Below are 11,185 nucleotides of genomic sequence, written 5' to 3' on the forward strand. Positions count from 1 at the left end.
TGGGAAAATAAATACTTCATTGAACAGTCATTTCTTGCCTTTACTTCTATGCATCTTGGCAGCCAGCATCTATAAAGAGCAAGGCACAGAGCCAAGCTTGTCGAAAGGAAATGTTTAGGGTGCAGACAAGGAGGTTAAAATAACGGATTTCTTTTCTGATGAGAATTATTATCATCTGGTTCTTTTTTTTTTTTTGGTTGATCATGGGACTTGAACTCGAGGCCCGGGTCCTGCCCTTGAGCTTCTCTTGCTCAGGGCTGGTGCTCTACCACTTTGAGCCACAGCTCCACTTCCACTTCTGGTGGTTCTTTGCAGAGAAGAGTTTCATGGATTTTCCTGCCGGGGCTGGCTTTGAACTGCGATCCTCAGATCTCAACCTCCTGAGTAGCTGGGATGACAGGCGTGAACCACCAGCACTCTTGTTTGGCTTTCTTTTATTTTTTTTGCACCAGACTGGTGCTCTACAACTTGAGTCATACCTCCACTTTCTCCTGAAACTTTTTACATGAAATTGAAAAGAGAAAACCAGTTTGTATATGTAATGAATCCCCGTGCCTGTTGTGGCAAAGACAGTAGTGGGGTCCCTTTGTCGCCAAATTAAACACTTTGTGGCCCCCTACTTTGACATAAGAGTTCTTGAAGTGGACTGTACTTGGGATGAAGGAAGCACTCGCTTTTAGGACATAAATATTCGGTTATTTAAACTTTGTACAAGAAGATGGAAATTTTTTATTAAAATCATATTAACCCCAAACCACAAGCCTCTTGCATAAAATTATTTCACTATTCTTGCAAATTCCTACGGGGGCATGGAAAAGGCATTCTTTAAATTTTTTTAAATGCAGTCTGAGACAGAATAATGTGTTAGGTGATCAAAAAAAAAAAAACAACCCACAAAAAGCATGAAATAATAAAGTGGATATAGACGAGGAGAGAAAGAAGAGGAAGAGGAGATTAAAGAAAATTATGGGTGAGGATTCACATACATTTAAATCAACTTCAGAATTAAACAAAGGAGCTAGGCGCTGGTGGCTGACAGCCATCATCCCAGCTACTCAGGAGGCTGAGATCTGAGGATCACAGTTCAAAGCCAGCCGGGGCAAGGAAGTCCATGAGACTCTTATCTCCAATGAACCACCAGAAAACCAGAAGTTGAGCTATGGTTCAAGTGGTAGAGCACCAGCCTTGAGCAAAAGAAGCTCAGGGACAGTGCCCAGGCCCTGAGTTCAGGTCCCACAACCAAACCAAAACAAAAAAGTCATAACAACACATGAACTTGTCACCTTCTATGTGTGTGTATGTGTGTATATATATACATATATGTATACATATATGTGTGCATATATGTGTGTGTATATATACATATATATATTGGAAAAAGTAATTTTCTCATCAACGTTCCATGTAAAGTTGAAACTATGTCTGGAATTCATGAATTCAGTGTCGGACGAAAAGAGATAGAAGGAGCTAGCCAATAAACATTTCTAGCCTTCTTTTTTAAATCTGCAACCAAAATGACACACACACACACACACCCCATACAAAACACAAAGTACCGAATCTGCATTCTTCATTGAAAAATTCTACATGGCCACGATCACCAGGCCTTTCTACCCATACACGGGTTGGTTGGTTTTTATTCTGGGGTTGGTGGGGGGGGGGGGGGGTTGGCTGTGGTTTGGACATAAGTGAAAGAGAAGAAGTTATCAGTTCTTTCGAGTCAAGGTTAAATTCTCCCCTTTAAACTTTCTGGCAGCTTCGCTCTGGTTTCCTAAGTGACAAGGGCTCGAGCTGCAAACATAAACCCTCTGCTTTCCAAAGAGACATTAGATATCCTAATTACAGCATGATCATTTTGGTCACGGGATGTGTTCACACGGGATAAAGCAGCAGCAATCCTTGCGATATCGAAATCTGTGAAAGGCAAACCCCCTAATTCATGCAGAGACAAATCGGATTCACATCAACATTCTTCATTCAGGAGGCTGCTAAAGTCACCTGCTCCAACTTTGATTTTTTATTTATTTATTTTTTAGTATATAAATGATTGCCAGGTGCCAGTGGCTCACGCCTGTCATCCCAGCTACTCAGGAAGCTGAGAGCTGAGGATCGGAGTTCAAAGCCAGCCTGGGTAGGAAAGTCTGAGACGCTTATCTCTGATGAACCACTAAAACCACCAGACATGGAGCTGTGGCTCAAATGGTGCAGCACCTACTTTGAGAGAAAAAGCTCAGGGACAGTGCCCAGGCCCTGAATTCAAGCCCCAGGACTGGCACAAAAATAAAAATAAATCACAAAATATACCTGATAATGTCAAATGAAGAAAATGGGGCAGAGAGACTTGCCAACGATCACGTATAGCAAACATAAACTGTCCAGATTGTACTCAAGAATCTGGAAGAATGACGAGTTTGAGCAACAAACTCTAGTCAAGAGTCAAAGGCCCTGAGTTCAAGGCCCAGTAACCAGCACAATGACAAATGTGTGTGTATACACACACACACACGCACACACACACACTCAAAATCAGAAAGCATGGGGCTAGGAAGGTTGCTTAGGGGTAGAGTGCTTGCCTACTATGCATGAAGCCCTGGTTCGATTCCTCGGTACCACAGACACAGAAAAAGCCAGAAGTGGCGCTGTGGCTCAAGTGGTAGAGTGCTAGCCTTGAGCAAAAGGAAGCCAGGTCCTAACGTATGAAACTGTAACCTCTCTGTACATCAGTTTGACAATAAAAATTTTAAAAAAAAGGAAGCCAGGGACAGTGCTCAGGACCTGAGTTCAAGTCCCAGGAATAGGGAAAAAAAATTAGAAAGCATGTGTATGAAAATGCTATCATTGATTCTACCTTGACTTTTTCTTTTGTTATAATTAGACATGACATTAACATGCAAATTGTTATTTCATATCCTTCAAAATACACAGTTCTACCATCCAATATGCCGGCCACTAATTATAAACTTCTAATGAATGTCTAAAATATAGCCAGAACAGTTAAGAAAAGCTTCTAGTATAAAACACAGCTCAGATCATTAGACTGTTAAAAAAAAAATACAACTACAAAAAGTAAAATGTCTCCATTTTATCTCAATTCCACATTGACGTGCACTACCAGGCTAAATGAAATATAGCTGTTATTCATTAACACTTTGCTCATACTGTTTGTGTGGCTATTTGAAAATACACAACTAAAATACGCCTTTTGTGTAGTTTGTATTATAGAATAAAACATTTATCTACAATTTCACGCAAACCACTGGGGCCAACATTATTTCTCTAGCAAATTAAGGCAACCAAAGCAATTTCTTGGCAGGAGGGAATAAAATCACATATTCTCACATAAGCACAGCACATAAATGTATATTACATAATAGGCTCACACCTGTCATCCCAGCTACTCAGGAGGCTGAGATCTGAGGATTGTGGTTCAAAGCCAGCCTGGGCGGGAAAGTCTGTGAGATTCTTATCTTCAATGAACCACCAGAAAACCAGAAGTGGTACAGCGCCAACTTTGAGCATCAAAGTTAAGGGACAGCACCCAGGCCAGAGGTTCAAGCCCCAGGACCTTCATAAACGAACACACACACACACACACACACACACACACACACACACACACACACGCTACCATTCTTCTTCAAAGGAAATATGAGTTCTCTTAAATTCTAGAACTATGCTTCTGGGGGGTGGGGTAACTATCTCATAACTCTAAGAAATCAACCATGCAAAAATCGTGCCCTTTATGACCTTCCGAAATAGAAATGTTCTTCATGACACCTTCGCACTAACCTTCTATCTACATCCACTGCTTGAACAGCTGCTTAAGGGAAGCAGGCCAGTTAAATGAGGTGAAAACATCAAATCACCTATCAATAGAAAAAAAAAAAAGGTTGTCCACAGATTTTGCTTGAATTCCAGATCCTGCACACCTTTTTATTTAAAAAAAAAAAATCAATTATCAACAAAGTAATACGGCAAGAATGTCTCCTTGAAAGGAGAAGATTGGAGGGTCTGTGAGTTTGGGACTTTCCAAGGTAAATCCTTGTTCTCTTAGCAGACAGAGCTGAGAATCAAGGCATTGCTTACTATGCATAGCTGCATTCAACATGAGGTCTCAGAAAAGCATTATCTGTAGCTCTCAGTCTGACCACTCAGTCTTGTAATCCTGAGTATGGACGTGTGGTTGTGACACACACATGACTGTCAGCCTCCTTCTCTGCTTCTTTGTCCAAAGAGTACCCTAAGAGTAAGTCTCTAAGCCTGGCACGGTAGCTCATACCTGTCATGCCAACTACGATCTGAGGATCGTGGTTCAAAGCCAGCCCAGGCAGGAACGTCTGTGAGACTCCTATCTCCAATGAACTACCAGAAAACCAGAGGTGGAGCTGTGGCTCAAGTGGCAGAGCACCAGCCTTGAGCAAAAAGAATCTCAGGGACAGAGCCCAGGCCCTGAGTTCAAGCCCTGGGATGGGAACAGAAAAAAAAAAAAGAAGAAATGAAAGCAAGAAAGGGGGAGAGAAAGAGAAGAAGGCAGAAAGAGAGAAGGAGGGGGGAGAGGGAGGAAAGGAGGGAGAGGAAGGAAGGAGGAAGGGAGGAAGAGAGGAAGGGAGGAAGGGAGGGAGGAAGGGAGGAAGGAAGGAAGGAAGGAAGGAAGGAAGGAAGGAAGGAAGGAAGGAAGGAAGGAAGGAAGGAACCGAAGGGGATTTTCAACCTTCTGAGATTCTCCCCCATTCTGATAGGACTCCTTTGTTCATGTATATAGACTCTGAGCTTGAACTGATTTTTTTCCAGCTAGGGAATTTTCATTCATTTTCCATCCATGAATTTCCAGCTCCAAATATGACACAGAAAACAGGAGGAAGAAAGAGATCGTGGATCAGTGATTGGGAGTCATACAGGATCTGAGGAAGAAAGTGCTTCCTTCTCATAGAAGGCTAGACATCATTCCATGAAGCTAAAGAAACACTCCAGGCAGCCGGATGAGGGCCACAGCTTCCAGCAAATTCCACACGACATAATAGCCGCATTGATCATCTATTAAAAAAAAAAAATTCTGGAGGGTGAATCTCACACCTGTGTTTTCTGGAAAAATACAACTCCAGTCTAATACCAAACCATGCTCTCTCTCTCTCTCTCTCTCTCTCTCTCTCTCTCTCTCTCTCTCTCTCTCTCTCTGTGTGTGTGTGTGTGTGTGTGTGTGTGTGTGTGTGTGTGCGTGTGTTTATGTGTATACCAGTCCTAGGGCTTGAACTTGGAGCCTGGGTGCTGTCCTTGAGCTTTATTTTTCCTTAAGGCTACTGTTACTCTACTACTTGAGCCGCAGCTCCACGTTTGGCTTATTGCTGGTTCACTGGAGATGAGAGTCTCACAGACTTTCCTGCCTGGGCTGGCTTTGAACCCTGATCCTCAGATCTCAGCTTCCTGAGTAGCTGGGATTGCAGGCATGAGCCTGGTGCCCCAGAAAATTCATTCTTTTATATCTATATAGATGATCAAATAGAGCAAATTTTCAATGAAGTTAACAGAGACTCCTGGGGCTGTCACCATCCGAAAAACCATATTTATTGAAACACACACACACACACACACACAACTTAAAATACAAGTTTACTTACAGGCATATTTCTAATTCTGGCTTTTATAAGCATGCTGCTCTCAACCTCATCCATGAGAAGTTATTCGAAATAGAAGTGGATTTTGTGACGCTTTTACTCATTTGGATCCTGAAGGAATAATTTGCAGGGCTGAATTTCTTCATCGGTTACCACAAAAAAAATCACACAAATGTCATTACAGAGAAAATGAATTTTTTTTTCTTTCTAATACCAGTATCATTCAGTTTTTGCCTGCCTGTACCTCTTCCCCCTGCAGACTTTTTAAAATGCAATTCATACACAGAGCCACTGTTCTAGTTGTTTATTTAATTAACATGACAGTCCGGGCTACAAAGTATTTCTTTCAGTTCCACCATTTTAACTTTTTTTAATTTTTATTTTTTTTACACTTCACACTCAAGACAGAAAGAGTAAAATGACGGTTTCTACTCCTTCCAACCTCTGTAAATTTATATAGATTCACTGACTTATTTCTGTTGGTGAAAACAGTTTTGCAATAGGCTTTAAGGATTCGTGTTCAAAAAGTAAAAAAAAAAAAAGAAAATTTTAATCCAAATTTTTAAATTGTGATTTCACAAGAAAAAAAAACAAATGTTGCTTGCTCTCATCTTCTGCTACCTTTCCTGGGAGAAAAGAAAAATAATCTTTGCTTTTCCTATTCAAAAATATTTTTGTGCCATTCCTGGGGCTTGAACTCAGGGCCTGAGCAGCTAGCTGGTCCCTGAGCCTCTTTGTGCTCAAGGCTACTGCTCTGCCACTCGAGCCACAGCGCCGCTTCTGGTTTTTAGTGATTAATTGGAGATAAGTGTCTGGTGGGGACTTTTCTGCCTGGGTTGGCTTCGAACCACGATCCTTAGATGACAGGCGTGAGCTACTGGTGCCCATGTCCTTTTCAATTCTTTACAGAAGTTGACATGCATTCATTAATTTGAATTCTATCATGAAGTCATTAATAATCACTGCCTCTTTATGTCACCCTGAACTGAGGAACCAAATGTCAAAGTCTATGATTATATTTGAATTTCGGGCGGAGAGATCATGTTCTATCAAAAAGGATTTTATAAACTCACAACCGAAGCTTCTGGATTTTTATGTCCGTATTATAAAAGCCAGCAAGTTATATTTTTACCAGTCGTGGCAAAGGCTCCTGTATGCCTACCATTCAGTGTCACAAAAAATAAAAAATAAAATAAAATAACCACCACATTCATGTAGCTTAAGGTAGGTTGTATTTTACTGGCAAAATGTCTTTCTCACACCACTGATGAAAAACTTAATTTGTCTTTGGATAACAAACTTACATTCCTGCCAAAAGTGTTACATGTATTTATTCTAAAGGCGCTTAATTGAGAGTTTAGAGAAAGAGTCCCAGGGAATCATTCTAGTTTAATTACACAACACAAAGTCTATACCCTCGGCCTCTCTTACTGATGATGTACCCATTGCACCCATTTTTGCCATTACAGTAGGTCAAGCTCATGAATAAAAAGAGTCATATCCCTTCTACTTATTTTAGGTATGTAGGTAGGTAAGTAGATGGATGAATGGAATAGATGATACATTGATAGATAGATATACACATATATCTATATTTATTTGCCTCTCTCTTTATGTGTGGTATATATATGTGTATATATATATATCTTCTTAACGTGCAATTAAAATAAAAATCACATTTGGTTTTCAATCTTTCACAGAAGTGGCACTGTGGCTCAAAGTGGTAGAGCACTAGCCTGGAGCAAAAGAAGTTCAGAGACAGCGCCCAGGCCCTGAGTTCAAGCCCCACAACTGACAACAAATAAAGAAATCAACAAAGTCCAGGTTCATAATTAGAGACTCACAAGTAACCAACTATATTCTTTGACATGTAAGAATACACATCTCTTGGGAACAATTTTCAAACGGCAACGATTACATAAGTAAATTTATGTATTGCGAGACACTGTCATCTATAAAATCCACTCCAATCTTGAGGGCCCTGAGCAGAAAGGCGGGACTAAAAGCCACACCAAGGTTACCAGCTCAGTTTCTTTCAGTGAAGATGCTATCCTTTCTATTCACAGACCCCGAGGTGACTGATTCATTCTGGAAACCGAAAACTACCCCTGGCACATTGTGTAGCTTAAAGTCAACTTTAATCTTCTCTGTTATGAAACTTAATGCTATATGAGATTGAGAAATACACGTTTATATAGGAATAATATAGAAATAGATATAGGAAATGGAAAGGAGAGAGGGAGGGAGCAGGGAAAGGGAGGGGAGAGGGAGAAAATTACACATCAGTCCCGTTTGTCTTATGAGAACTCTATCATATATTCTTTGTTCTTTAAGAATGGAAGCCACGGAGATAAGAGTGGAAAGAGAAAGGGAGAAATAGAGGGAGAGAGAGAGGGAATCAGAGAGGAATGGGAGAAAGAGAGAGAGAGAGAGGAGTAAAGAGAGAGAGAGAGAGATCACAAACAGTAGCCACTATCCACTCTGAGAAGAAAATGCTAGAATTCTCTCACCTTTCAAACTTCACAGGAGCCACTTCCAAAGAAAATCTCGGGAGACGTCTGTCCGCCTGCCCTTTCACTACTATTTCAAATTAATTTGTCAGCTATCACTGCTTCCTGACATCTGAATTGAGGATGTTCTTTCACATAAAAAAAAGAACACAATCTGGAAGCAGTCAGAGAAATATTACGTATTTTATGTGTAAGGTTATTTTGATTGTGAGCTTCATAAAGTATGCAAATAGCAGGGGTAAACTTTGCACTCTTTATCAGGAAGTTTGTGTCCTTAGGATAAAACGGATAAGACCTTTTACACAATGGTGGCTCCTGAACTTTTTCACACGATTAAACCCAAGTGGGATGAGAATACCCCATCTCAAAAGATTCTGCCCAGCCTCCACTTCCATGTATCATTTATTTAAAAAAAAAAAACCTCATTTCAAAGGACACACACCCATACTCTCGTTTTACCCCGTCATCTCATTTTTCTATAATTATTAGACACCAATTTCCCCTTTGAGAACATTCTTTATGAATACAATCTAAATATGTGTGTGTCTGTGTCTGTGCATATATATATATATATACTAAAACAGCAGGAAGGAAATCATCTAAATAATTCATAAATATGTATGTCTCAACAGCAGAGCAAAAAGGAATAAATAAGTAACTGTCAAAATAACCATCTCTACGAAAATTCAGGTTAATACTAACCTATACCAGAAGAAACCAATCACCATCATTAAGAAGAATCATCAAAATCTGTTTAACACAGCTGATCAATTCTCCTCACTTCCTCCCAACCCGAAATCTACTCTCTCCCCCTCCAGTGAATGTTAAGAAGAAATTTTCCGAAACTCTGATTCAGCGGTAAAGTGATATTAAATGTGGAGTCAGTCTCTATCTGTATGGTGAAGTTCCTATTTTGATCTTCTTTGCTAAAGACCATGTATCACCTATTCTTGTAAATTACAAACAAGTGTGTTCTAAACCAAGTAAGCCAGTGGCCTCTCCATTCAAAAGACATTCCCCCCCCCCTCCTCCTGTGAAGTGTGAAAAGAAATGATGTTTCTCACTTCATTTGTTTACCCTCAGGTCATCTAGAACTTTATTTCCAATAGTCTCTAAAGCTCTGTCCAAATGGGGCCTGTTTCCTTGCTTTCTCTCGTTTTCTATTGCTTAAACCCAAGAAATGTTTGTGTCCTCCCAACAGAAAGTGAAGTACATTTGCTCAGAAATAAACAAGGAGACATGATACTTTCCATCCTACATTAAACAAACCGCAGATCTGTATAACCAACTTCATTCTAGAAACAACTAGCTAGTCCTCACCATATGGTCGTGCTGTTTGCTTCAAAAATGATTATCCACAAATAACCTTTTTAAAAGAAAAAAGACGAGAAAATAAAGGCTTTCTATAGCTTAGGACAGGCTTTCTCTCCCTTCCAACTGCTCTCATGGTAGGCAGGCAAGCACACGGGTGAAAAATGTGTAAATTTCCACTGAGCACACAGAATCAATGTGTCACACACACACACACACACATCTGTCACCAACTACCACATCTTTTCCAAGGAGAAAACTGAACACCTAAATCTGCTTTTTCACACTGAAATTTATCCTGCTATCTCCCTATCTCCAAAGTCTTCAATACAACTTCAATTGATGACAAGATTCAAACTCAAACACACACACGCACACACACACCGCACACACACACACACACAGACGGACTAAACTTTCTGTTCTAGGTAGAACTTTCTAGCTAAAACATCATCTCTCCTTTCTCCAAGTTCACAATCCCCAGAAATTGCCAACAATCATTCTCCTGGAGTGAATAATATTCCTTGTCAAACTTGAAATTAAGTCCCATTCGAAGTGGTTTTATTCTTTTCCTTCTCACTGCTCCACTATGCAGATACTCCAAAGAAAATTCTTCTTGTTTTTATTTTCTTTTAACCTGACAACAATACAGGGGGCTGTATTCTATCCTCGGGAAATTCAGGCATAGGATTGACTGCCTAACACTTGAAGTTGATATGCCAGGTTCCCTCCCATAGAGAATACCTGGGATTCGGTGTATAAATTGTTTACCTGCCACTTTCTAAGAAAGAACCCTTCAAAAGAAATTTAAAAGAGAGGGAACGCATGGAGAAATCTAGGAATCTCCATGTGTTGATAAAAGGCGTGCCATGCTATGGGAAGGAAAAAAAAAAAAGTGTGTATGTGTGTGAATCTAATTCTAAAAAAAAAAAATCTCTGGGAAGTGAGCAAGCTCTGAGTTCTTCCTAATGGAGCAAGAAACACCAGGTGTGCAAATACAACCACCACCACCACCCCACCACCCACCCACCCAAGGAGGGGAAGGAAATCTGGGAAGTAGAGGCAGCTGCGAGACTCCCATGGTTGCCTGTGTGACTTTTTTTTTTTTTCCTATTTCTAAAGTGGCTGCAGAAAATATAAAATATCCTCTGCCAGAGAAGGAGGAAATCAGAAAAATAAAAAGAAGGAAAGAAGGAAACGATGCTTGTACTTTTTTCTTTACACACACACACACACACACACACACACAAGTCAAGCTGAACTTCTTGGACGGCTTTTCCCGAGGTGTCTATGTTTCCTCCCGCTGCCAGCTGTGGGGGGGGGGGTCTCCTCCAGGGATCGTTGTGGGGAGGGGAGGGGTCCCCCCCTTTCTCCCCCCCCCCGGGGGTCCCCCTCGTTTAGTCCTACCTGCTCCCGGGGGACGCAGGGCAGCGAGGTCTCCGGCGAGGGCGGCCACCCCCGCCGGACATGTCGGTGGCCACCACGGAGCCGGCTCGTCGGTGCTTCCCGAACACGGGGCTGTGCGGCTGGGGGGTCCCCGCGGAGGGCAGGGGGACCCCGCCCGCGCCGCCCGGCCCGAGGGCCGCCCGAGGGCACCGCGCCGCCGCGGGCCCAGGCCGCCAGGTGAGGTCCCCGGCAGCGGAGCGCGTCAGCCCCGGCGCGGCCGCCTCCCCCCGGCGTCCGCAGCCCCAGCCATGTCGCCGCGGCCACGCAGCCCAGCGCCACCCCCACCCCCACCCCCGCCGCCCCCCC

The 11,185-nt window shown here is 41.9% G+C and overlaps 1 protein-coding gene across 1 annotated transcript in view; it reads right to left on the reverse strand.

Annotated features, from left to right (window-relative positions):
- The window catches only part of Pde3a (phosphodiesterase 3A), a 128,527-nt gene extending 117,635 nt beyond the window's left edge, over positions 1-10,892 (reverse strand). Inside the window, exon 1 of the mRNA XM_048335154.1 lies at positions 10,841-10,892. The gene's annotated coding sequence lies outside the window, so the exon portion shown is untranslated. The remainder of the gene's footprint in view (positions 1-10,840) is intronic.
- Between the last annotated feature and the right edge of the window lie 293 nt (positions 10,893-11,185).

The sequence above is a fragment of the Perognathus longimembris genome, chromosome 27, assembly GCF_023159225.1.
Source record: "Perognathus longimembris pacificus isolate PPM17 chromosome 27, ASM2315922v1, whole genome shotgun sequence".
Classification (NCBI taxonomy): Eukaryota; Metazoa; Chordata; class Mammalia; order Rodentia; family Heteromyidae; genus Perognathus; species Perognathus longimembris.